Raw genomic sequence first — 27627 nt, 5'->3', positions numbered from 1 at the left:
AGAGAAGTCAAAGTACTTCTTCCCCACTTCACCATATCTCTGAGAGTATCTGTGTTCCTCTCTATGATCACAGTTCCTTCCAGATACTTCTCCTCCACATTTCCGTTCTCATAGTGCTATGTACATCCTAGAGGTTGAAACAGCTTCTTATCATTGCTAGTCTCTAGGGACTCTACCATCATCCTTTGTCTATTTTTGCAACCCTGCCCATATCTCAGTCAATAAAGCCCCACCCCTTGAAACTTTTGAACCTCCAGTTGGATCATCTATCTCTTGCTGGGACCTTGACCCACACAGCCCTTGTCTCTGTCTTTCAATAACTCACTTAGTTAATTAACTGGTCTAACCCACTCACTCAGGACATAAGGTCAAAACACATTCATCCAACACATGCACGAACACAGTATTATATCAGAGGATGGGCATTTAAAAGCTGACATTTATATTTGTAAAAATTCCTATGAATCAGCCTTGCTCAGTCCCATGCTGAGAGCAAGCTTTAAGGTTAAGAAACTCTTTCCATGAGCAATCGGAGTTTATGTAAGGCTTTCCATCCATATGAGCAGATGAGCATCATTATAAGCCGGTGCTCAAGATTGCAATGTTCCCAAACATTATTGCTACGCCGTCAACAGCCATAATGAGGAAGGCACTCACTGCTTGCCAGGAAGTGGCACTGGCCTTTGTGTTCTCTTCGGAGTCAATCTCTTTATTGTTTTCACTCCTTTGGTAGAGATTGTTTTAATATGTCCCATTTCTGAGCAAATTCTCTCGGCTCATCTTCAAAATTCTGAAATTCCACTTGAGTTCCCACCGGACCCTGTTTGTTTATAAGGTCGCAAAAGCTTTCTTTAAGCTAAATCAAGCTGGGTAACATTTCTATGCCTGAAGTTTTCTATAAGCAATATCTGCAACAAGACAGAGTGAGTTTTAAATCATTTGTAGGAGATTGTGTTCCTTGTCCAAGTTGACCCTAAGGACATTTCTTGTCTGTTTTTTTTTTTAATGTTGAATGACATAATGGATGTGAAAGTTCTTTGTGAACCATAAAGACCTTTGTAATGTAGAGGATTATGATGATGATCTCAGAGTTTGGGAACATCCTGTCTTCTCAGGTTTATTTTACTTACCATTTTTCAAGGGTCATCAGATTCTAAAGGAAACCAGAACTTTTTTTTCCAAGATCTTCTTTTTCATTTGGGATAGAAGAGAATCTAATTAATAACACTGCCATTCATCTTTTTATTTCCAAAATATTTATTGGCTACTTTCTACATGTCAAGCATTGGGCCAGGGTCCTAAGGATAAAATACAAAAACTAAGTTCTTATTCTTAAGGAGGTTTACATTTAATTTGGTTTTGACTCTGTCCCAGGCACAATGCTAAACATCTCACACACATTATCTCAATTAGTCTTTACAACTATACACTAAGTTCATTACATCATCCACATTTTACAAATAACATGTAAAAACAAAGACAATTATGTCAACAATGAACATTTAGTGAGTAGTGCTGACTATGTGTCAGATAGTGACCAAAACACTTTACAAGCATCTCAGTTAATCCTCAAAATATCACTAAAAGGATTATATTATTCCTATTTTACAACAAATAACTAACGTTTATTGACCACTTGATATTGTTAAGACAGGACTCTAAGCACTTTACATGCATTATTTCATCTAATTATTCCAAGAACATCATGAAGGAGATGCCACTATTATCCAAGTGCTTATGCTCCAAGTGCTTAAGAAATATGCTTGAGTTTATATGGCTGGAATTGGTAGAGTTGACATTCTAATTCAGTATTTTATAAAGCCTACAGTCTAAAGCATGCCACTAGACTGCCTCTCGGGAACGTATTTTATTCCCAGGTTAACTGACTCTTGGAGGAAAAACAAGCAAAAAGATGTCAAGGAACACATCACAGCCAATAAAGAGGAATGGTTGAGAAGTAAACCTAAAAGCAGATAATGTCTTTATTCACCTTATGGTCTTTTGGGATAGTAGGTGGCTTCTAGCTTTCACTAGACTGCTATTTATCTTAATTTACTATAGGATATGTAACTGTTAATAAATATGGTCTAACAGATCACTAGCAAATAAAAAGAAAGGCTTTAGCCCTTGAATTTTTCTTTAACTCATTGCTAACAGTGATGTTTTCTAAGTAAATCTGTCAAGCACTTTAAGTCTAGCCATATGCCTTCCCAGAAGTGATCACTCTCCAATTAGAAGATTCCAAGGAGTCTCATGATTCCCTTTACCCAAATTGTGTTTAAAGGTGAGGCCCCAAGAAATTTCAATCACAGTGAAATGAAGTGTTCCTAAAATGCAGCTAAGGAGAATGTGTCCTTTCACGTGATTATATTCCATAACCAATGCTTAATAAATTCTTTAAATGAATGTTCAGTCAAGGTTGGTATTCGATTTTTAAACACACACAAGTCTGAAAGGTCAATCAGAAGCTGTTGGCATAGTGATGTGTTGAAAATCCAAGGCAATTAGAACTATCGCAAATGGAACATTCTAGTGTGACTCCAGGAAAGAGACTGTCAGCTTAGATTCTAGAAGCTTCCACCTTTTCACGTTCGGTCTTGTTTTGCTACTGGTATGGTAGGGAACTGAACTTGGCCTCAGGAAGTCTGGCTTTTACCTCACCCACTAGTTGACTGACTTTGTGCAAATCATTCTCCCACACTGTGCCCTACTTTTCAACCTGTAGATGATGGGTAGCTTTGAGTAGAGGCCATGCCCTGTCAGCATCTGAGACAGCAAACCAAGTCCATTCTCTCATCCTCATGACCATCCTCCCATAGGGAGTTGTTTCGGGACTTATTTCTTCACTCTTATGCCAGCAGTCTACATGGCCATCAGAACAACACAGGGTGATGGATGGCAACATAGTTTACCTCTACCTTCAGGCAGACATATCTGGTTTTACTAAGACCTGGTATGCAAGTTTCTTTATTTCCTATTTTACAACTAATAACTAACATTTATTGACCACTTAGTAGGCAGGACTCTAAGCAATTTACATGCATTATTTCATCTAAATTATTTCAAGAACACCATGAAGAAGATGTCACTATTATCCAAGTGCATACACACACACACTCACATGAACTTTTTGGTAACATCTAGCAAAATCTCTTGCATGAAGCAGGAACTCCACATAGCTCTGGAATGGAATAGACAAGAACAATATAAACGAAAAAGTTATAAGTTCAAATGGAACGGGATGGCACAGTCTAGAATTCCTAGTAATTAAATATAATTGCACAGAACAGCACAAAATGGAATGGAGAAGAAAATGAAAGAGAGGAGAATGAAAGGGAACAGATGCTTGACCTCTGATTTGTTTCAGTATACCATTTCTTTATACTTGTGTAATTCACAGAGGAAGATTTTGTCCCCCGAGAGCCATGATAGCTCATGCTGGGCTTTGCAGATCAAACTACAGGAGTTCACTCCATCTTGAAGGTCCTCAGTTCAGAATATCCAACACCAGAAATCCTCTCCTCTTATTTCCAGGGAGGTAAGGAGCTAGGAAATCCTATCCTATACTGGTTCGCATTTAAGTTCTGTCTTCTGTGGAGCTGGAAAACTTCTGCTGATGCTGGACATGAGATGACTGTGGGAAAAAGTGATTTTGAAGTAAAACCACATATGGAGTTTTTGCTTTGGTTAGTGTGTCTACAGACTTCATAAACACTATGTTAGTGGACTTAGATGCTGCTAAAAAAAATTATGTGAATGTGTCTGGCTCTTAGTTTTGTCTGATATCTTCAGAGAAGGCACAGGCTCTTCCAAAGAGCACTTTTCCAATAGCTCTCTCAGGTCAGCTTTGGAGTCAGGATTGTTATCCTCCCATCAGGGACTTTACTCTGCATCACCATGACATCCTTGGAGACCATGTCCTTAAATGGTAGCCTGTGAGACTGGAAATCAAGAAGGGATATTGAGCCCAAGAATGCCAATCTATTTAAAGGTGATGGTGGGAATGAGAAAATCTCTGGTGGATTAAGAGAGTCAGAGAGTCTCCATGACAGGAACACAGACATCTCACCAGCTCCCCCGACCTTGCTTTTACCCTTTTCAAAACCCACAGAAGACAACAAAATCCAAATTTACAAAAGGACTGTGCTATGGATCGGTTCAAACCCAAAGTCCTGAATTTCAGCTGAATTGTGTTAATATATTACAACGTGTGTGCATTCTGAAACATGTGGGCCTGTGTCATTCTCTTTGATACTCACAATGTCTGTGGAAAAAGCAGCCAGATCTGATTATTTCCATTGGTCAAATGAAGTATCTGAGCTACAGAGGAGTTTATTGCCTTGCCCATGTCTATGTAGCCAGTAAGCAGCAGAGCTGGGATCAGGCCTTGCATCTTACAGATGGATTGCTTGCAAGCAATGGGTTACCTCTTGGCACCCATCGTGGACATCTTGGAAAATAGCTTTCTTCTTGAAGAAGAGCTTTGGAGTTGGTTTAATCATCATTTTCCCACAAGACCCCTCCTTCTTCTGGCCACTCTGACTGGAATCCCTCTCACATCAAGTGCTCTCAGCACAATGTCTCCCCAAAACACCCTTCTCCATGACATTAATGCACAGTGTTTTAATATCAGAGGCCAGGACCCAGACTGCCTCAGTTTGTATCCTGACTCTGCCAATTATAATCTGTCGTACAATTCACGAGTTACTTGACCTCTCTTTTCTGTGTAACAGGGATGGTAGTATCTACCTCACAGAGTTGATGTGAGGATTAAATCTCTAGGAAAGGGACCGGACACAGCTGAAATGCTTAATATTATTCCAGTCCTAAAGTCCTGGGGACTCTCAATTTATCATATATGACTTTGAAAAACTATCAGCACATCAAAAAAGATTAACAATGTCTGTGAAGGAAAGGAAGGAAATGTGGATGGTGAAAGAATTCCTTGAGATGCCTACTCATTTTGTTGAATCTTGACTTCATTTTCGAAAAAGCCTGCCATGTTTCATAGTCATGCATTCAACCTTTGAAAGACAGAGGCCTGTGACCAAAACAAGAAGATCTTCAAAATATCTTTGTAAGACATTAAACTTCGGGATCTCTGCAAGCTCTTGTTATTCAGTCTGATTTTCCCACAGATCACATGACGGTAACCCTGATTCCCACTAATACATTGCAGTCAGTGAACACTTTATGTGCGCCAAGTTCTATAACATTCTACGTGAGTTAGACATTTCACACGGGTTATATGATTCAGTCCTGATCACGACCCTATGAGGTAAGGAATTTTTATCCCATTTTACAGATGGGAAAGCTGAGATTCACAGCAGTCAGGAGTTACATAGGTTGTATGTGGCAAAACATAGTCCAAAACCTACACCTGTTTGCTGTCCAAAGCCCAGGGTTAAGTACGAGGCACGTTACATTACTTCTTCTCGAGAATGAGCTCAGCTAATTACTACATCAATTTTTTAATAAATAAAAACAGTCTCTCTTTTTTTTCACCCTATAGGTAAAACGTATTTAGAAGAAGAGGAGGAGGAGGAAGAGGAAGAAGAGGAGGAAGGAGGAGAGGAAGAAAAAGGACGAGGAAGAGGAGGAGCAGCAGCTTCTGTGGATAAACCAGAGGTTGGCTCCACATTCATTTTCTGTTGTCATGTAAAAAGTTGTCACAAACTTAGCAACTTAAACTAACACTCCTTTATTAATTAGCTCAGAGTTCTGTAAGTCAAAATTCCAGGGGGACTTGGATAGAGTCTCTGCTCTGGGTCTCAAAGGCTAAATAAGACCAAAGTGTTGGTTACACTGGATGCTTATCTGGAGGTCCTAGAGAAGAATCCCCTCCCAAGCTTGTTCAGGTTGTTGGCAGAATTTATTTCTTCATGGTAATAGAACTGAGGTCTCCATTCCTTGCTGGCTGTCAGCGGGGGCCACTCTCTGAGAAGCCACCACCTTCCTTCTCACGTGGCTCCCTCCACCTTGAAACCAACAGCGGTATGTCAGGTCCTTCTCGTGCTTCAAATCTTTCTGACATCCTCTTCTGCTCCCAGCCAAAGAAATCTCTCTGTTTTAAAGTGCTCCCCTAGTTGGGTCAGGGCCATGTGGATAATCTCTGTATCTTAGAGTGAACTGATTTGGGACTTGAATTACTTCTGTAAATCCCCCTCACAGCAGTAGCTAGATCCGTGTTTGAATAGCCAGGAGAGGGGAATCTTGGATGGCATTTTTGTCTACCAAAGACCCTTGATAATTGTAGATCTTGAGGCTTGTTGGCCTCCATAATTATGTGAGTTCCTTATAACAAATCTCTCTCTTTCTCTTTCTCTCTCTCTCTCATATATATATGGTGGTATGTCTCCCTGCTGGCAAAGGTCAAAACCATGCCCTAGCACCCTCTAAAACACAGTTTAATAAACATGCTTTCTTTATTCTAGATTAAGTTTTCGCAGTCTAAACACTGCTGGTATCTGGGGTCAAATAATTATTTGTGATGGAGGTGGTACTGTACATTGTAAGATGCTTTTTAGCATCCATGGCCTCTGTCCACTAGATGCTGAGCACGCCCCAGTCATAACAATCAAAAATGTCTCCAGATGTTGCCAAATGTCCCTGGGGAGGCAATATCACCACGTGTTGAGAACCACTGGTCTAGATTAAAAGGCAGAGCTGTAGACCATTTTACTCCCAGAGAGCTAGTGAATTACTTTGGGAGAAAAAAGGCATACATTTGTAAAAACCTAAGTAACATTACAGGACTTAAAACAAGGGCAGCCGGGCTCAGTGGCTCAGCCTGTAATCCGTTGCCTTGGGAGGCTGAGGTGAGGATTGCCTGAGCTTGCGGGTTCGAGACCCGCCTGGGCAACTTGGTGAGACTTCATCTCTAAAATAAATCAAAAAATTAGCCAGGCGTGGTACACACGCCTGTAGTTCCAGCTACTTGGAAGGCTGAGGCGGAAGGATCGCTGGAGACCAGCAGGTCGAGGCTGCGGTGGCCGGGAACGGCCACTGCACTCCAGTCTGGGCGACAGAGTGAGACTCCAACTCAAAAAATAAAAAATAAATTAAATAAATAAAACAAAGGCAAAGCTACAGAAACAATAATGTGCTTGTCTATCAAGCAGGTGCTGTTTAGAGACAATATGAGAACCTCAGTAAATGGGAAAGGTAGTGCTTACTTCCCAGCAGAAAAGTTCAGCAATTCCCATGAAGGAAGAACAGTCTAGAACTGTCTTTTAGGATGAATAATGCCACTTTCAGGGCTGTCCTAGAGGTCAAGAAGTGAGATGTATAAAAATGTTGTTGGTGGTGTTATTAGAAATATTGAAAACTCGGAGACAACTTAAATGTACAATAATAGGAGAAAGGTTAAAGCAATGGTATAATAGAGTTCTTCAGAGAAACAAAATCAATAGAACTCATATACATATATTTATTTGCATATGTAATGAATATATATACATGTACGTAATGAATGTATAGATACATATAGAAACACATGTATCTGTGTGTGTGTATATACATATATACACTGTGTATATGTGTGTATATGTATATATACACGTATGTGTGTATATATATGTGTGTGTATATATATATACACACACAGCGAGAGAGATTTATTATAAGGAACTGACTTGTGTACTAATGGAGGCCGACAAGCCCCAGGATCTGCAATTATCAAGCTAAAGACCCAAGAACCAAGAGAGTCAATACTTCAGTTTCAGTCTGAGTCTGAAGATCTAAGAACCAGGAGAAGTGTTGGCGTACTTCCAGTCCAAATGCCAGCAGACTCAAGACCCAGGAAGAGTTGATGTTTCACCTCAAGTCAAAGGGAGGAAAAAACTGATGTCCCAATTTAACACAGTCATGCAGCCTTTTAGTTCAGGCCTTCAGTGAATTGGATGAGGCCCACCCACATTAAGGAGAACAGTCTGCTTTACTCAATATGTAGATTTAAATGTTAAACTCGACCCGGAATGGTGGCTCACACCTGTAATCCCAGCACTTTGGGAGGCTGAAGCAAGAGGATTGCTTGAATCCAGGAGTTTGAGACCAGCCTAGGAAACATAGCAAAACCTTGTCTCTACAAAAAAAAAAAATCAAAAAATTAACTGGGTATGGTGGCATGCACCTGTAGTCCCAGCTAGCTACTCAGGAGATTGAGACAGAAGGATCACCTAAGCCCAGGAGGTCGAGGCAGTGGTGAGCCACAATTGGGCCACTGCACTCCAGCCTAGGTGATAGAGTGAGACCTTGCCCCCCCCCAAAAAAGAAGGCTAAACTCATCCAAAAACACCCTCACAGAGACATTCAGCATACTGTTGACTAAATATCAAGCCCCATGGCCCAAATGAGTTGACACATAAAGTCAACTTTCACAGATGGGACTATTCACGCAGAGGAATACTATGCAACCATTTTTTAAAATGCAATGAAAGTATATATTCTCATCTAAAAGAATGTCCACAATATGTTCCGTTATTTGTTTCAAATAAAAAGGAACTTGCAGCAGAGTATGTACACTACATCCCCACATAAATAAAAGAGAAAGTAAACTATATAAAACAGCACATACATATGCATGTCTAAAGAATGTTTATATAAGCATAGAAAAGGTCTTTAAAAATAATTTAAAAATAAAACTTCTCAGTCTGAAAATAAAAGAAGTCTAGAAGGCTACACAGCAGACTCCATGGTTTTCTGTCTCTACTCCCTCACCCCCACAGGGAATAGGGGAGTGTGTATGGTTTAGCAGAGACCATTTTTTTTTGTAATAATCACTGAAATACACTAAGTGCTTGCTAAATGCTCAGCACCATGCTAGCATGCTACGTGCACAATGTCAATTCATATGCATCACAACCCTGTAAAACTGTTCACTCTCTTTTACAGGAGATGAAACTAAGACCTGGGGAGGATGAATGACCGTCCCAAGTTCACAAGACTAGAATACTGAGGTGCCACCATTCAATGTCACATGTGTCTGACCCACGACTGAGTTCTGCCCGTGATGTGTTCTCCCCACAAAAAAAGATGACTTTCACTTTAAAAATACATAAATATATATCTTCATTCCTTGTAGATATTTGTATTCTTTAATATGTAGATATATGTGTGTATATGTATGTATGTGATGCACCTATATTACTGCTACAATTCTCTAAAATGATAAAAATAAATAATATCTGGGAAAGAAGAAAGGAAAAACAAATTCAGTGGAGAAAAATTTACTTTTTTTTTTAACTGTCTTACTCTGTGTCTCCTCAAAAGTAGAACCTAAGACAAAAACTCAGATGCATGTCGTTTGTTTGGGAGGTGATCCGGTGAGAAGAAGAAGCCGAGATAACAGAATATACCGGGGTCACTACCGCAGACAACAGGGTCTGACTCTGCCCAGGTCTCTGAGAAGTAAAGTTCCCACCTGAAGGAGGAGAAGCTGTGTGATTTTCATCTGGCTTCCAACTCTCTTTGTGGAGGGTGATTCCCAGAGGGGCTAACTCCCCAGAAGAGGAAGCTTGAAATGGGAGTCTGTTGTTGAAGCCTGAAACAGAAGCAGACCAAGGAGACATGAGACAGGAAGCCAAAAGCATCCTTCACATATACCACTAGAAAATTACCTGAAAGGGAATCCGTAGATCATTGTTGTTTTTCTAAGCAGTCATTTTCCTAAGGAAAAAAAATAGTACACCCTATTCATTCTAGTCAACCCTGACTGGTAAACCACCAGCGTACATTTCTGAATGGACACAGCTGAAGGGAGAGGCAGGGGTGCTTAGCCCGCAGAGGAGGATGCAGGGGAGGGCTGGCCACAAAAGAGAGCGCGGTTGCTTCCTTGCTGGGAGGCCTTTTCAGGCACTCATGGTGAACCACACAAGCTCCCTCTACAGTGAAACTCAGAGAAAGGAACAAGCGGCAGGGAGAGTTTAACATCAAATTGCCTCTGAACTTTCAACCACGTTCCTCCTAACAGCTGCCTTGGGTAAGCATCCTGGCAAGTGCTTTTAGATTTTTATTCATGTGCAGACAGGAGAGGAGGTGAGGAAACAATTCTGAGATGAAGAACTCCAAATTATGAGAAGAATGCCAACTGTCAATAATCAAAATAATTCTTCTCTGCATAATCAACACTGCATCGGCACAGCTGCTGACAGAGAAACAATAAACACCAAGTAAAAATAAAAATCTCTCTCTCTCTCACTCTCTCTCTCCTTTTTTTCATGCTACCTTACAAGGAAAATCTGTACTGGAGCAAGGCTTTGTAAAACAGTTCCTAAAGCATGCAATCAACATTTTCGTGAAATTACAGCTGGCATCCAGTATCTAGCAAACTTCTTTATTTTCATATCATTATTTATAACTTGTAGAGATGGTTTAATACGCAATTGCTAGAGCTGTGTGTTTGACAATTGATTGTGTACTGTTTGATGGCATATCTCACCTTGGACCACCAAGATTATATATGTATATGTGTGCCTCTATTAGTTGTATGTGAGTAAGAGCAGGCACAGAGTCTGACCAGGGCACAGAGTCATTAGGCAGGGTTCTCTAACTGGCTCTATGTTTCTTCGTATGATATCAATCATAATTTGAGGAGGAAGAGGACAATCTCAGGGGTTTTTTTGTTAAACATCAAGACAGTCCAGAGTTACTGGGATATAAAGTATTGGCTTTGGTATTATACACCTGGATTTGAAATATGCCCCACCATTTACTACCATGTAACCTTCAGAATGTTCTTTGACCTCTGAAGGCTTCAATGTACTCATCTGTAGAATGGGAATAAGAATTCTCCCTTGGATGTTCATTATAGTAATTAAGTAAAATAATTTGTAGGATATGGCCATACACTGGATGGCTCACAGTAAGTGCATGGTCAATGTTAGCTATTATAATTGCTTTGGAGTTGAGGAATATTTCATTCCTCTTTCCTCCTATAAAATATTTCCTCCTATAAAATAGTAATAGCCTACACTCCCTTTGACCTAAAAGGATTTCTATTTCTCCCTACTTACTGTATGATCTGGGTATTCATTTGGTCATAAATTGTCCAAAAAGCTATTAATGTCTGGGTCCTTCAGAGCTTATGAGAAGTTGTACAAGAGTGCCCTAGGGAAATGAACACACGTCTCCCAGGTCAGTGGATGAAGTTACACTAGCAAGATGATTTATCTCCTCTTTTTTTTTGAGTTGGAGTCTCACTTCATCTCCCACTCTGGAGTGCATTGGCATGCTCACAGCCAGCCCAGTGTAGACCTGCTGGACTCCGGTGATCCTTCCACCACAGCCTTTCAAGTAACTGGAACTACAGGCACATGCTACAATGCTCAGCTAATTTTTTTTAATTTATTGTAGAGACGAGGGCTCACCAAGTTGTCCAGGTTGGTCTTGAACCCTCGGGCTCAGGCACTCGCCTCAGTCTCCCAAAGTTCTGAGATTACAGGCTAAGCCACCAAGCCTGGCCTATCCTCTTTTTTGAACATGTTGCCTTTGTGTGGATGGCTACAGTGTTGTGTAAGGTTGAAACTTGAAGATGATGAATCTGTTCCCTGAAGAGATTCTCTGAACTCTATTGGTCTTGGTCAAAACGGACCCCTTTGAGACTGACTGTCAAGGACCACAGGGCAGTGACAGTGCTGTGTGTATTACTTTCTTGAGTGCCCCCAGAGACCACATTTCCCAGTTTCCTTGAAGTTAGATCAGAACCATGTGACAATGTTCTGGGCAGTGGAATGTGAATAAGAGAGACATTGTTAAGGGTGGCTTTAAGAATATCTAGAAATATTTCATCATATTAACTAGTATTATTATTATTTACTAGTGATCGTGCATAAATGTATCTGCATATTCTACAAGTTGACAAAATTATATTACTTACCCAGAACTGAGCTCAAGGCCTCAAATACATCAAAAAGGAGTGAGTTGAGAGAAATGGGCGAGGGGTAACCAAGATCAGGAATCAAAACATAAATACGTTCTTCATAGGAAAGGACCCGAGCCTCTCATTCACAGCCTATTTGTTCTTATAGTGCATGTTATTCTAACAAGTCTAATTATCTGGCTTTCAGTTCCAGAACAAATTAGAAGCGGCTAATCTGATGGGAGCACAAAATTGCTACAGGGAAACACATTGTCATCCACATGACAGGTAAACAGTTCCACCCACCCCCAGCCCTCCACTTAGGCTTACATCTCCATTCCTTTCAATGTTCCTCATGCAACATGATTTCAATCTGCTTTTGCACCTCATCTCTCTCCTTTAAACCTACTCCCATTTTCATATATCCCCTTATGTCAAAATCAAATGCAACATTGCATATGTGGCTCTGTCAACAAAGAGGAAAGCCTGCGTTTTATGAGGTAGTTACAAACTCAAAGACTTCCAGGGACAGAAAGATAGGTAAATGAGTGAAGAAAGCAAGTATTGGACAACAACAAATGATGTGCCTCATGGTGAGTAAATGCAGAGAAAATGCCCAGTCAAGGGCACTCTTAAATTCATGACAAGAAGGTACCCAATACTCTGACCCAGAGGCTTTATGTAAGTCACTGAGGACATGGCATTTTGGCCCAATATGGCTGGAGGAAAGAATGCGTATTTTCTACTTTTCAGAGAGGTGTCTCCATCCCTTCTATGGGACACAAACAAGGAAGTCGAAGCCGCCATCTTGCTGCTGGCCTCCATGTTACAGTCCTGAGAGAAGCAGGCCCTGCACTGAGAAAATCAGGACAGAGAAACAGAAGGAAACCACAACCTTGATGATGCCAGGAATTGCTGAACCAACTAATCCTAGAACTCAGTCTAACCTTGACTTCTGCAAGAGAATACATGTTCTCATTGTTTAAGATAGTTTGAGTTGGGATTTCTCATCCTACTCTCAAAAGCATTCTAGAAAATACAGAATTCAATTTTTAAGCACTGGGATAACCAAATAAGAGATACCTGGGAGTAAGACTGAGCCCTTGAAATGTGAAATATGTTATAAAATATAAAATATTCACAAACTTTTAAAGACTTGGTGTTTAAAAGGAAAGAATATGAGGTAACTCAGTAATACACTTTTTATATTGATTACATCTTGAGAGGATAATATTTGGGGGATGTTGTGTTAAATAAAATATATTCATGAAGTCAGTTTCACCTGTTCTTTTTTATCTTTTCTTTTTTAATTTGGTTACTAGGAAATTAATTGCATATACACTCACATTGTAGTTCTGTTGAACAGCACTGATCCAGTTTTTGCACTTCTCCCAATTAGCCTAAGGACATTAGGTCACACAAAAGTATTTACTCATATTTCACTTATTGTAGACAAAAGTCTCTGAACTTTTCTTACCCTTTCTTGTGCTAAATCATTATCTCCATTCTGTTTTTTTGCAGTTATTTTCTCAGCCTAAGTGAAGGAATTTATACTGATTCCAGTTATAGCTTATCTTAAGTCCGTTGCTATAGCCCAATGGTTCACCAGAGGACATACTGGAAATTTGTGGGGGCAGTTCAGGCTGTCACATGAGGGGGAAGTGACACTATGACATCTACTGGGCAAGGGCTTGGACATCTTATAATGAATAAGAAAGCTGTCTCACTTCCTCTTCCCATATGCCATTCCTATAAATGAAAAAAATATGTGTGGAGATATATGTAACATCCATATGTACATGTCTGCATGCGTGTGTGTGTATGTGTGGGCGCGCGCGCGCATGTAAAACTAGCCTGAGTCTGATTCCATTTTAGTTAGTCATTTTTGTGTATGTTCCTAATGTAAATGAATTCTCCAGGTAAGCAACTGTTGTGTAAATCGAGGGAAAGTTAGACTTTGTTTTGCTCCGATTTTCAGAAGTGATTCATCATGTTAGAAAAACCACGCCATTCAAAGCAGTGCCACTACTGGTATATATTTGAGTCATCCAAGTAGCTCATCCACACTGGTTTACATCTGAGCTGCTCCAGTAGGATATTTCTGTGAATATGTACTAATACACTTTTTAAACCCTTATTTCAAAATGACAAACATAAAGAGGAAGTGTCAGCAATATTCAGTTGAAAAGTATCTTACATTTCTTAGATCCAAACTAATTATATCAGAGGCAAGCATCTGAGTACAGTCGGTTCTGAAATAATACATGTGTTCCTAAAAATTACCCCACTACATGAAATCATACAACTAAAAACCACAGGGCTTATAGGGAAAAAAAATGGAATTCGGGGCATAATACTCAAAAACTTCATTAGTGACACGTTTTTAAAAACTACTAATAAAAACGATCGCACAGTTTTGCACATGGTAAATGGCAAGAAACATGTAAGTACCACAATAAACATGGCACTTTTTCTTGAAAAAAATTAGAAGTTTGCTTGCGTATGTACATGTAGTGGAAAGACTGCAGCTTGTGAGTTAATGTGAAGTGGAGAAAGGAGGATCGTCTGAATCAAAAGGAAAAGTTGTCATGCCAACTGTGAATGGGCACAGCTCCTCACATGCAAAGAACAGAGGTCTCTGGTAGATGTCTGAGCTGCGTGCCAGTGGGCTCAGCCAGGGGCAGTTTCCCATGTTCTCATGTTTCTCATGGATAAAGTCATACATGAGCAAACACAAATGCTCAAATTGTTCCCTCGTATATCCATCTTGTGGGAGTGAATTTGCATTTCAAAGCAAGTATTATAGCCAAAATGATTGTACGTCATTACATCGCCTAGCATAATTTTATTTTTAAATTCATTTTATTAACTCTGTATATTACATTTAGGGCATTATATTAATGTTCAGTGGCTGTGACATTCAGTTCACAATAATAAAAGTGGCATTTCAAAGTGTTTTATGTAAGGGGCGCAAGGTCTAAAATGCTGTGAACCTCTGGTCTAACCTCCTGAGTAGGTATTAAAGAATTGTTGTCCTATGAGTTTGTTATCCCCCTTTGGTACATGTAATTCACAGAATTGATAAGGGTGTCTCCCACAGTGCCATTCAAATTACTGAAATGATTCTTCCCAGGGCAGGAAAAGTTCGGGTCATGCTTCTGGACGTCACCCTCTGATGCTTCCATCAACCAGCCCTATGTGTATTCATTTAATTGCAAAACCACCTCACCTTTCATATCTGTCCATTTTGCCCAAAAGGTTAGCAAGAAGAAACCCTGCCCGGGGCCTTCCTGAGGTTAAGCCAGACCACACTGCCTGCTGCATTCACATAAACTTCTCATCTAAAATCCTCCCCAAAGAAAGAAACTACATCATTGAACTTTTCTGGAAACGCCTGAGCCTGCTGATGTCCCTTTAGAAATAGTATCCTAAATGGAAGCCACTGTTCTGTGGACTGACCAGTAAGGGAAATACCAACAGATGAATATAACGCCTATTTTGGTTTTGGTTTTTATAAATGGAGACATTTTCAGAAGAAAAGAAAAACAATTCTTGGACTGGAGCTACAATTTGTAAACCCCATTACCAGAGGAGCATTTAAAAATGCATATTCCCAGGCCCTGCTCTAGATCCGCTAAGGTAGAATTTCTAGGGGTAGATTCTGGAAATGGGTGTTAAGAATTATTTTTGCATGAGCCTCTGGTGTGACGCAGTCATGCTTGGAAGCAACCGTCTCAATCATCATCTCTTTCAAGTAAATAATTAGTGAATGCTGACATATGCTAAGTACTGTGCTAGGGGCTGGGGCTTTCAAAACCAGGGTTCTTTAACTTGTGAGAGATACACAGTCCGATACAAAGGAATGATCACTATAAAAGATAAGGCAGATGTTTCTCAACCTTTTTTCATCATTGCTGCCTGAATGAGTATTTTTAGATACATTTTTCCTAACCTCCTTCTGTCATGAAATTTTATATTCTGTACTGTATATCTGTGTATGTGTTGTATGCATATTTGTGTCTTATACATGAAAAATAATCCCTCCTTGCCCCCAGAAAAACCAGGTTTTGTCCCCATTGAGAATATATACAATAAAGGGATATGAAAAGGACAGTGGGAGCACAGAGAAGGGGACAACTAACTGTCTAGGACTGTCAAGGAGGACACATGAGGAAGCGACATTTGAGCCAGGTTTTGTAGGATAAGAAAGGGTTTGCCATCTGGGAAAAGAGACAGAAATGGCTCTCGGAGGAATAGCTTCTAAGTATGTTTGCTAAGTGTTTGCAAAACTATGGTGTGCTCTGAGATCTACACATCTGTAAAAGAAGCGGGACATTTTAAAAGTACAAATTTTTAAATTCAATTTTAGTTACACACTGACTCTTAGAAGGCATCAAATCCTGGAATCCTTCGCTGGTGGAGTGGGTACACAAGGAGCAGACACTGGAACACTGGGTTAGTAAAGACAGATATTTGGTTCCTTTCATTTCAGCCTATGTCTCAGATGGAAAGACTCCTGAGTAATAAATAATAGAGCACATTTTGGGCTTAGTTCATTCACCACACTTCCAGACACATTTCTAATACCATTCAAAGCAAGTCGTGAAAGCTCTGATTAATATACAACACAGAGCTCCCTTCATATACTCTCAAGGGTAAAAATACTGCTGAAAAGTCAGTTCTTTTTAAAGCTGAGCATCTAACACTACCGTGTGAATGATAATAAACGGCAGGGTAAGCCAGAAGGTAGCCTGGCCTCAGTCTGGGTCTGCAAATTTTTTATACACAAAAACGCATACCCGTTCTTTGGCCAAGAGACCACAATCGTCTTCCGGTGAGATAAGTTTTCTTATGAGACTCTTGGTATTTCCCAGTTCCAGCTTGGTCAGAAATAGCAACCCCAGCTCTCCTGGGTTATTTTCCTTTTTCTTATTTTTCTTTACAGTTCCCACTTGAGCAAAACTAGGAATGTGCATCTATTTGCTCTTAAAATAATATGACGATTATTTTTCCTATGGTCAGAGAAGTTTAAAATGTTTCAACAACTTCAAATCTTGTTGACTATTTAGAGAAAAGATGTCTGGATAAGGATAAAAAAAATATTGCAATGACAGAAAAAAAATCCATGCAACACCATCTCCACTCCAACAGGCGCAACTACAGAAACTTTATATGAAAATGGAAACTTGGACTAAGCATCTTCCAAAGAGTGGCATTGGGAACATTCTAGAATGAAACATGGTGGCACCCGTTTTAGTACAAGAAGATATTCTCCCCAGGTGGTTCCCCTGGTAAACACTTCTTGACGGTGATATATTTTTCCCATTCCAGCAGCCTATAGCATGAACAAGTAGAACTCGGCAGTTGGGACATTTGCTTTATAGTACTTTGAAAAACTATCAAAGAGCAATCAACTGGGGGGGGCGGGTCTGAGAATCAAATCAGGTGCTGTATGAACATAATTCACTCAGAGCTTTGGCCAACAGTCCATCCCACTTATCGGAGCTTCCGCAGTTGGGCAAACATCTTTCATGGAGAGTTCTTATCGTGTATTCTATCTGCAGTCATATGATTCCCTCTTTTTTGTTTTTGTTTTATAGAAACTGTGATTTTGTAATCTGCCCACCATCACAAGTGTGTTCGCTTACAGGACATAAGGCAAGGGGAATTAGATGGGTAGAAAACAAGGTTTAAAAGCCGCTGGGGGGAATTGGAAGCTGGAAGGTAAAAATAAAGGACGTGAAATTCCTACGTATAGCAGACAAAGACACATGCTTGGAGGATGAAACTTTGATGGGAAGTATGATTTTTGGTGGCATATGGGCACTTTGTTGAGTAAAACTGATTCACATAATGAGAAAACTATTTCCTTTTTAAATGTTTTTGTTGCTCAGATGTAATCAAAGAAGTCTCAGTGTGATGAAAGTGTGCCCTTAAACGCTTCCACACTGCTGGTGGGAATGCAAACTAGTGTAACCTCTTTGGAAGACAGTGTGGCGATTTCTGAAAGAACTAGAAATTGAACCTCTTTATGACCCAGCAATTCCCCTAGGGAATATACCCAGAAGAACTCAAATCATTCTTATTCTACAAAAAAGATACCTGCACACATATGTTTGTTGCAGCTCTATTCACAATAGCAAAAACATAGAACCAATCATGCTGCCTATTGAAGCTGGATTGGATTTTAAAAATGTGAGATATATATACATACACAATGGAATATTATGCAGCCATAAAGAAGGACAAACGTGGACTTCATAGCAACTTGGATGGATTTAGAGTTGATCATACTCAGTGATCTATCGTGGAAACAAAGAACAGAGTACCATATGTTCTCACTCATAAGCAGATCTTGAACAATTATAATACTCTAAGAAAGCACTTGGCAGTAATGGGAAACTGTCAGGGCAGGGGAGGTAGGATTGGCAGTTGAGGGAAACTGCCAGGGGAGGGGAGGGCGCACCTCATCAACAAGGGTAACTGCATAATCACATAATCAATGTTTGTATGCCTAACCCTGAATTGTACCCCACATCTTTAAAATAAATAAACAAACAAATAGATAAATAAGAAAGTGTGTCCTTAAGACCTCTGAACACTTATCTGGAGTTAAAATTCAGTAACACTGTGTTGATATAATTGTATTTCTTTTCAAAAATACTCATATTAGGGCAAGTGACTCCAGTTTCTCATGTATGGTTGTAAAACAAATATTTTCTCTAAAATAAATGTATTTCATGTTAATGTTTTAAAACTCTAAGCAACACGTGAGGTGCAGAGAGATGGCAAAAACTATAAACGTGAAACATGAGTGAACAATGTTTAGAAACTGTGGCTTGAAAGAAAAATTCTTCTCGGCCTGGAGTAGGGAAGTTACAGAGTTGTGCGGTTGTGATTGTTGTCAATTTTTTTTTTTAAATCTCCATTCCACCACACAAGCACTGAATGAAAAAGAGAGAGGTTTTTCAGGAAGATGCAGTTTGGTTCCCATTGCAAACAGTATTTAACAAGAATATCATTAGTTTTCTAGAGTCGACTCTTTGGATGACTAAGACCACTGAGACATAAAAACGCAGGCACAAACTCTGAAGCCCTAATTAAAAGTATGATTCTTGCCCCCCGGGTAACACTAACCCTTTTGTTAGCATCCCATGAGAAGAAACACCTCAAATGAAATCACATTTTCCTTCTTTCTCCCTTTCCAGTTCCACCACTTTTTCGTTAGCTAATCCCAATTAAAACACCTTGTTACTAAATCTATACAACCCTGCCACTCTCAATAACCACACATTATATCAAAGATAACTGTATTCTGTGTCCATTCAGAAAAATTAAATCCGTTTTAATTTTTTTTTCCCAGTCTTTGGGACTCAAAGCTGCTAAGTCAACACTCAAGCTTTTCAATTTGGGTCCTGCTCCCTACACCCTCAGTCACTTAACTATAAATTTACACTGTTTTGAGAAGAGTAGTTCTTAAAAAATATTCTTCTCAAAAATTAACCATAAACTGTGCTTTTTCTTCTTATTTGTAAGCAATTTGAGGTAACAAGAATAGCCTGGTCATTGTGTTCAAACCTACCTCTGCCATTTACCAATGGAATGACCCGGAAGAGCCATCTTGGCTCACACCTGGGCCTGAATCATAAACTGAGGAGGCAGGCCTCACAGGATTTTGCCTCAAAATTAATGAAGGAACAGATAGACTGTGTTTAGCACAGTGCCTGACACAGAGGATGTGCTCAGATTGAATAAACAGAAGTGGTAATTTTTTGTTTTTGTTTTTCTCCTGGTGAGCAGTTGCTTAACCCAACTTTTCATATGTTAAACTAATAAAAAGAAACATACCTTACCCTGTGATTGGTTTTTGAGTTCCTTATTACCCACTTCTCTGTGGTTTAATTTAATTAAATTGAGCAGCATATCAAATATTGATTTTAATAAAATCTTGATTAAGATTTGGGCAATTATCAAACACGATTTTTCATACCATTCTTGCATTTAAATGGAACGAGCCTCAAAAACAAATTTGCCTTTAAAATAAAGAAGTGATGGTAGATAGAAAGATAGAGAGAGAGAGAGATAGTTGAGGCCATTTTCAGAAATAAATAAAAAATGGCCTGCCATTCCTTTTATTAGCAAAGATAAGCAATGATGTCTGACTAAGGTTTTAAAAAGTTTAACCTGGTAGCTATCTCATCCCCAATTGGTAGTAAAAAAAAGGAAGCACAAAAACAAATTAATTCCTTTGATAAACATTAATTTAGCTCCTACTGTGTACAAGGTATTATTCTACCCAATGCAAGTAGAGATAAGGAAGAACTAATCATATAATCAGCGTTAATGTGTATGTGAAAAAAATTTGGCCACACATAAAAGTCTTTAACTTTATTAAACAATACGCTGAGAAGTACATTTATTCTAACCCTTAAAATTACTGTTATGTAATTTATGAATATAGGCTCATTATTAGAATCTCATGTAAATGTGGTGGTATAAATTATCAATAGTGTTATATTAGCAATTAACCATAAGTATAAGACGTTTAATGAGTTAAATATTTGATTTGATAGTTAAGTGCTAAAAAACTGTCCAGCCTATAGCCGTCACAGCAGCACCACCTAGAGGACTATGAGGGGTAGCGCAGGGGCATTTCCCCCAAATGCCTTCTTTCTTTTTTTTTGGGTCACCGAAAACATTGTCATCCTATAGAGATTATTTAGCATCTTTTTAAATCTTGAAATTTTTGTGGGCTATCTAAATTATATCGAATAGCCTCAAAACCATAATGCATTTGGACAAAAATACTGGAATTTTCTGCAGGTGGAGGAGGTGGAACTGGGTGACAGCCCAGGCCCTGGGGCTGAGACACAGGTTATAACATGAGACACAGATTCTTTCTCCCTCACACACACTTCCTTATTCTGTCGTGATCCCAGACACATGAGTACCTAGGCAGACTGGACGTTTGGCCACACTTCCAAGTCATGTCCAAAGCGTAGTTAAAGTACTTGGAAGTGACTTTCTGTTTACACCAGCAGATCCACTCACTAATTCGCTTCCACTAGCCAAAGCTGAATCAATGTTCTGGGGATAGCGTTGTATGAGAAATGATGAAAATCGCTCCCCCTTTTATTTATAGTTCTCGTTCTCTCTTCTTTCTGTAACTTTTCTCAACCTGAAAACTTCCCTGGAGGCATATTAAAAGGATTAAAATTCAAAATAAAATAAGTCAGCTCTTCATAAGAAGGAGCCCTCTCCTTGCATTATTTGGTTTCAGAGTTTCAGCAAACTTCTGACTCAGCTGAATGCGGCCTCACGGGGATGGGCTGCGTGTGCAGGTAGGAGCCAGGGAGGCAGAAGAGGACGGCTCATCTTCATCTCCACTCAATGGCACCGTCTGCTTCAGCGAAGGAAGCCAAGTTACATGCTGTCAGTCAAGGCATTAGACGTAGAAATCTGCATTAACCTGCATGAAGACAGGGTTCCCACCTGAGCACACTAGTAAAGGGAAGATGGCAGCCCAATTCATGCAGGTGCTTTGAATTTCGGATGAGGCTCTTAGGCCCAATTTACCAAAATCATACCAAGTTTTACCTGGAGAAATCTCCCCATTCTGTACACTAAAGTCACAGCTAAAGTCATACCAAACTACAACAGTCTTAGTTCTTTGCAAAGTTGCCCTTTTCTTGCACGTGTGTTTCCCTCTTTTCCGCCCTTATATCTATATCTAGCTAGTGTCCAAGTCTCCTTCGGGCTCAGCTTATATATCACACTGATTCAGGAATCCTTTCAGGACACCCTCATGCTGGGTTAGGATGACCTTCTATGTGAATCCTTTCCAGCCTATACTTTTTCCATGATTAATTGTGACACACAGCTTTGTAATTACTCATTTATTAACCATATACCCCACCAGGCTGTAGGCACTGTGAAAGCAGAGAATATTCTATCTTATTTTACAGTTGTATTCTCTGCATTTCCACAGTTCTGCCTCAAATAGTGCATCAATATTGTAAAAGGAATGATTGTCTTATGCAATTATACTTTGAGAGGGACTGTACTGTTCCAAGCAAAGTCACCATTCCTTTGCCTTCCAAGCAGATTCCTCGGCACCTCCCATTTTTCTCCCATTCTTACCTTGCTCTCTGAATCCCCAAAGCAGTCAGGAGTGATTAAGATTCAATATGGTGAGCCACCTCCTGACAGACAAGGCTCCTGGCAATTCTGCTTGGCATTGTCTTCACTATCTTCAGACTTGTGGAATCCACAGACAACTCATCCCCATTCCGGGTCAGGTGTACAAGTAGCAGTCAACCAGTGTTACTACAGAAGGGACCCTGCTGGGATGACTGGTGTGACATTGTAAACCAGCATCCTCCCTGGGAGGGAGACGATCGGTCCTTTTGCCAAGCAGGTAGCAAAGTCCTCTTCTCTCTTGCATGCAGTTGGAAGAACAGCACAAAGATAGTAAATAAAATCAAAATATCATTTGCTTTCATGGGAAGGAAGGCAAGAGAGCTCAGTTTTGTTTCTTCCTCAGCCACTTGTTGTGTCCATGGAAAGACTGATACTTTGGAACTAAAATAGCGTAGGACCATCTTGATAATGTGGAGGGTATACAATATACATCCAGAGGTAGAGCCATCCTGGGGGAAGTTCCAGATGGTATGAAATGAGATTTGCCACTCCAGATCCTTACTCTGTCACTTGACTTCCTTGACTCAAAGACTACATCTGCAAGCTCAAGGGACCATTGTAAGGGAAACTTAGAGCCCATGATGATGCTTTGAAAACTGTGCCCAGGTAACAAAAAATAAGAGATTATTAAGTGTTTATAGAGGGGCAGTGGATTTTCCCACCATCCCATATACAACATCCTTAAATGATTATTGTAATACCTTTAAAGTTCTGAGAATATTTTACTGCCTTGTCCCGACAAATGTTGGCTTTAATTAGGAAATAAAACACAGCAAAATTATCCTAGCATGTATTAAATGGTCAGTAGATCCTGATCTCTGTGAGAACCAGGTAGAGATCAGGTAGTGTGCCATACAGGGGACTCGGTATCCATAGTTGTTCTGTTTTATTTGTTTTCATCTTTATAATGGTGTAGATAGGAGCATACATGCAGAGTATGATAAGCAAACATGTCTCAGCCAATTCCCTTAGAAAAGGTTCATAGTCTTTATTCATCCATAAAAGTCTTTTAAATGACTAGAAATTGGCAAAAGCACAGGATGAGAATTCGCCAAAACTAACAAAAGGCATGAAGCCACAATTTCAAGATACACAACAAACCTCAAGCAGGATAAAATACAAAGAAGACCACACATAATAAAAGTGCAGTGTATGTGTGATCCAGTTTCTCTGCAGTCTTGCCAGCATTAGGTGTTATTGCTATATATATATATACTTTTTTTTAAAAGCCGTATTAGCAGGTATGTAGTGATATCTCGTTGTGTTTTTAATTTGCTTTTCCCTAATGAATAATGATGTCAACTCTCTTTCTATGTGATTATTTACCATCCTAAGATCCTTCTTAGTGGAAAGTTTCTTTCCATCTTTCACACCAGTTTCTAACTGGATCATTTAGGGTTTTTTTTTCTTTTTCTTTTTTTTCTTTTCACTATTGAGTTTTGAGTTCTTTAATTTTTCCAGATAGTAGTCCTTTGTCAGTTATATGGTATGCAAATCTTTGCTCCCGTGTCTCTTGTCTCGCATTCTCTTAACATGGTCTCCTGAAGAGTAGAGGTTTTTAACTCTGATGAAGTCTAATTTATCAACATTTCCTTATACTTATGGTGTTTTTGGTGCCAAGTCTAAGAATTCTTAAACTCTTACCACTATAATTTTTTTTTTCTTTCTTTTTAATTTTTTTTTTTCAGTGTATGTACTGTCTTTGTCTGGTTTTGTTACCAGGTAATGCTAACTTCATAAATTCATTAAATAAATCATAAAGCTCTCCTCTTCTATTTTTCAAAAGAGATTGTATAGAAAGGCTAGTAATTCTTCTTCAAATATTACATAAAATTATCCAGTGAATCTCCAATAGATACTATTTTGGGGAAATATTTCAATTATGAATTTAATTTATTTTGCTCTTTTTTTCTAGTTCTTGAAGTGAGAGTTCAGATTTTTAATTTGAGACTTCATTTTTTCTAATGTAAACATATAATGTTATAAATTTCCCTCTTATAACGCTTTTACTGGGTTCTACACATTTGATACATTGTATCTTAATTTTCTTTCTTTCTCTTGAGACCTCCTCTTTGACCTACAAATTATATAGAAATGTGTTGTTAATTTTCAAGAGTTTGCAGAGTTTCTTTCTGCCTTGAATTCACTGTAGTCAGAGAACACATTTTGTATGATTTCCATTCTTTTAAATTTGTTGAGGTTTGTTTTACAGCCTATCTTGATATATGTTCTGTGGGACTTGAAAGGACGTGCATCCTGTTGGTGTTGGTGTTGCCTGGAGTGATCTGTAAATGTTAATCGGATCCTACTGGTTAACAATGTTGTTAAGTTCTCTATCCTCAGTGATTTTCTGTCTGATTTTTCCATCAATTGTTGAGAGAGGGTTGTTAAACTCTTCAGCTATCATTAGGGATGTATCTATTTCTCCTTTCAATTATATCACTTTTTGTTTTACATTGTTTTGCAGCTCTACTGTTTGGTGCATACATTTTAATTCTGAGATTTGCTATGTCTTCATGCTGGATTGACCATTTTTACAATTATGTAATGCTCCTCTCTGTCTCTGGTAATTGTCTTTGCCCTAAATATTTATATATATATATATATATATATATATATATATATATGGTATTCACATGGCCACTCCTGCTTTCTTTGTATTAGTATTTACCCAATAAATGTTTTATTCTTTCATTTTCTATCCGCCTGTATCAGTATATTTGAAATGAATTCCTTATAGACAACATACAGTTGGATAATTTTTTAAACACACTCTGATGATCTTTGACTTTTTATTGATGTATTAAGACGATTTATATTTAATGTAATTGTTTATATGCTAGACTTTTCCACATGATAATCACCGAAACTGCTGAAGGCAGAGGGAAACTAGTTAACATTCAACAGGAGCACAATTCCCAACTCCCTACTCTGACAATACTCTGGCAGAGGATGGATGGAATTACAGCAATATGAGGGTGGAAGTATACTCTCCATTTAGCCTTTGCTGATCTTCTTCTGTGGTGTTTGGTTGGAATACCGTGATTGTTTTCTAAGAGTTTCTGTCTTCCTGGGCTGGGCCTCTACTAATTTTTTGGCTAGAGAGAGAGGGCTTTGGCAGGGGTAGGGGGATGTTTTAAAATGTCTGCACCTGTTGGCATTTCTGGGCTGCTAGCTTCTTTAGCTCGAAGTCTAGGATATAGGAGGGGAAAAAAAAAAAACCCCAGAGCTGAATTTGGCACATGGGCTATAGATTGCTGAACTTTGGTCAAGTACATTTACCAAGATGTTTTTTAATTTACTTTCTTTATTCTTCCTTTTTGATGTTCTGTGTTTGCCTCTAATATTATTACATTATTGTCTTAAGAACAGGTTTTTATTTGGTTAGTTTGTCAGTTCTAAAATTTCCATGTGCTCCTTCTTTACATCTTGCACTTTCTACCTAAGATTTTTCATCTTTCCATTTGTTTTGAGGCTGGTTGCCTTCACGTCCCGAATGACTTTGATTATATTTATTTTAAAGACTTTCTCAAATAATTGTAACATCTGAGTCTTCTCAGCATTTGTGCCTGTTAATTCTCTTTTCTCATACAAGTCAAGATTTTATTTCATACAAGTTAAGATCATGTCATTCCTTGGGTCCCATGGTCCCTAGCCAATCTTCCTGGTTCTCTCAGTCTTTCAGAGTCCTCTTCTGTTTGTATATATAATGTTCGGGGGCTTTCGTTATACTAGGGAGGGAAATGGGGGAAAGTACATCTTTCCAGAAATAGAAATTTCTTTTTTCAATCCATTCTGACAATCTCTATTTTTATTGGCCTCCTCAGATAATTTACATTTAATATGGCTACTTCTATATCAGGATTTCATTTACCCAATGTGCTTTTTTATATCTACTTTTTTTTAGGTTAGAAAATATAGTTTATTTAAAAAGTAAAGAGGGGAGAGAGAGAAGAGATTTGCCTTCCCAAGATAGGGAAGAGGGCCAAAGCCAGGAAACATGGCCTGACCATAGCTCATAAAGTACATGGCCACACCATAGCTTAGCAAGACAATGGCTGCACTGGCCTGGCAATGGCCTACTTATTTTTTTATTGGCTGCTCTAGGGATTACATACCTCATTTTTCATATTCTACTTAGAATCATTACTTGATCACGTCAATTGAAATGTAGGAAACTTACCCTCAATTGGTCCCTTTGCCCTCTCACATTTATGCTGCATTTATCCTACACATTACATTTACATACTTTGAAAACCCCAAACAATTTTATAATCTTTGTCAATCATCGAACATATTTTAAGGAGTTCAAGAGAAGGAGGACAGTCCATTACAAGAATCAGCAAACAATATCTGTAAAGGCCTGATAATAAATATTTCAACTTTGCAGGTCATACAGAGTCTGTCAACTGCTCAACTCTGCCATTATAGAGTGAAAGCAGTCACAAACAATAGATAAGAAAATGAGCATAACTACATTTCAATAAAATTATATTTATCAAAATTGGTGGTAAGCTGAATTTGGCCCGTGAGTTATAGTTTGCTGACGCTTGGTCAACTATATTCACCAAGATCTTTTTTAAAATTTCTTTTCTTCTTTCTTCCTTCTTGATGTTCTGTGTTCTCTTCTAATATTATTTCACTTTTCTTAATAACTTTCTTTAATACTCTTTTAGTATGTCCGCTGGCGACAAATTTTCTTAATTTTCCTTTGTGTGAGAATGTCTTTCTTTCCTGCTTCATTACTGAAGGATATTTTTGTTGATTATAGAATACTGGGTTGACAGTATTTTCTCTCAACACTTTAAATGTATAGTTCCTCTCCAAGGTTTATTATTTCTCTATAAACCATAAGAAGCATTCTTCTATAAATAATGCTTCATTTTTTTCCTCTGACTGCTTTTAATTTTTTTCTTTATTTTCAAAGCATTTTGATTATGACGTGTTTGAACATTAACTCATTTTTGTTCATCTTCTTTGAGATTCACTAAGCTTCTTGAATCTATAGGTTTGTGACTTTTAAAATATAAAAAAGGAAAGAAAACATTAAAAAGTTTACCATTATTTATTCAAGTATTTTTTTCTGCAGTGCACTGTTTCTCTTTTCCTTCTGAGATACTGGTGACGGTCCTTAGATTGTTGAGATTTTTTTCACAATTCCTTGAATCTCTGTTCTTTCTTTTAAAAAAACTTATTTCCCTCTCTTTTGCTCAGATTGGATAATTTTTTTTTATCTATCTGCAAATTCACTTATTCTTTCCTTTACCCCCTCCAGTCTGCTATTTAGCTCACACAGTGAGGTGTTTGTTTATTCTTCAGTTCGAAAATGTCCATGTCCTCCTTATTTACATTTTATACTTTCTGTCTAAGATTTCCCATCTTCCCATTTGTTTCGAGGCCGTTTGTCTTCACTTCCTGGATAACTTTTGATTATATTTATTTTAAAGACTTTGTCGGCCACTTCCTCCGAGGCAGCCGCCACACAGAGGCGGCCATTACACATCGCACTGCCTGTGCCAGTGGCCCAGCCGCCACCGTTGCTGCTGCTGCCGCCGCTGCCACCAAGGCAG

The 27627-nt window shown here is 38.8% G+C and overlaps 1 pseudogene; it reads left to right on the top strand.

Moving 5' to 3' along the window:
• Positions 1–27627, top strand: part of LOC103271865 — an 87208-nt pseudogene that overhangs the window by 33423 nt on the left and 26158 nt on the right.

The sequence above is a fragment of the Carlito syrichta genome, unplaced genomic scaffold (assembly GCF_000164805.1).
Source record: "Carlito syrichta isolate Samal-C Ts95f unplaced genomic scaffold, Tarsius_syrichta-2.0.1 Scaffold311949, whole genome shotgun sequence".
Classification (NCBI taxonomy): domain Eukaryota; kingdom Metazoa; phylum Chordata; class Mammalia; order Primates; family Tarsiidae; genus Carlito; species Carlito syrichta.
Note: the sequence above shows the minus strand (reverse complement) of the source record. Positions and strands in the feature narration are given on the sequence as shown.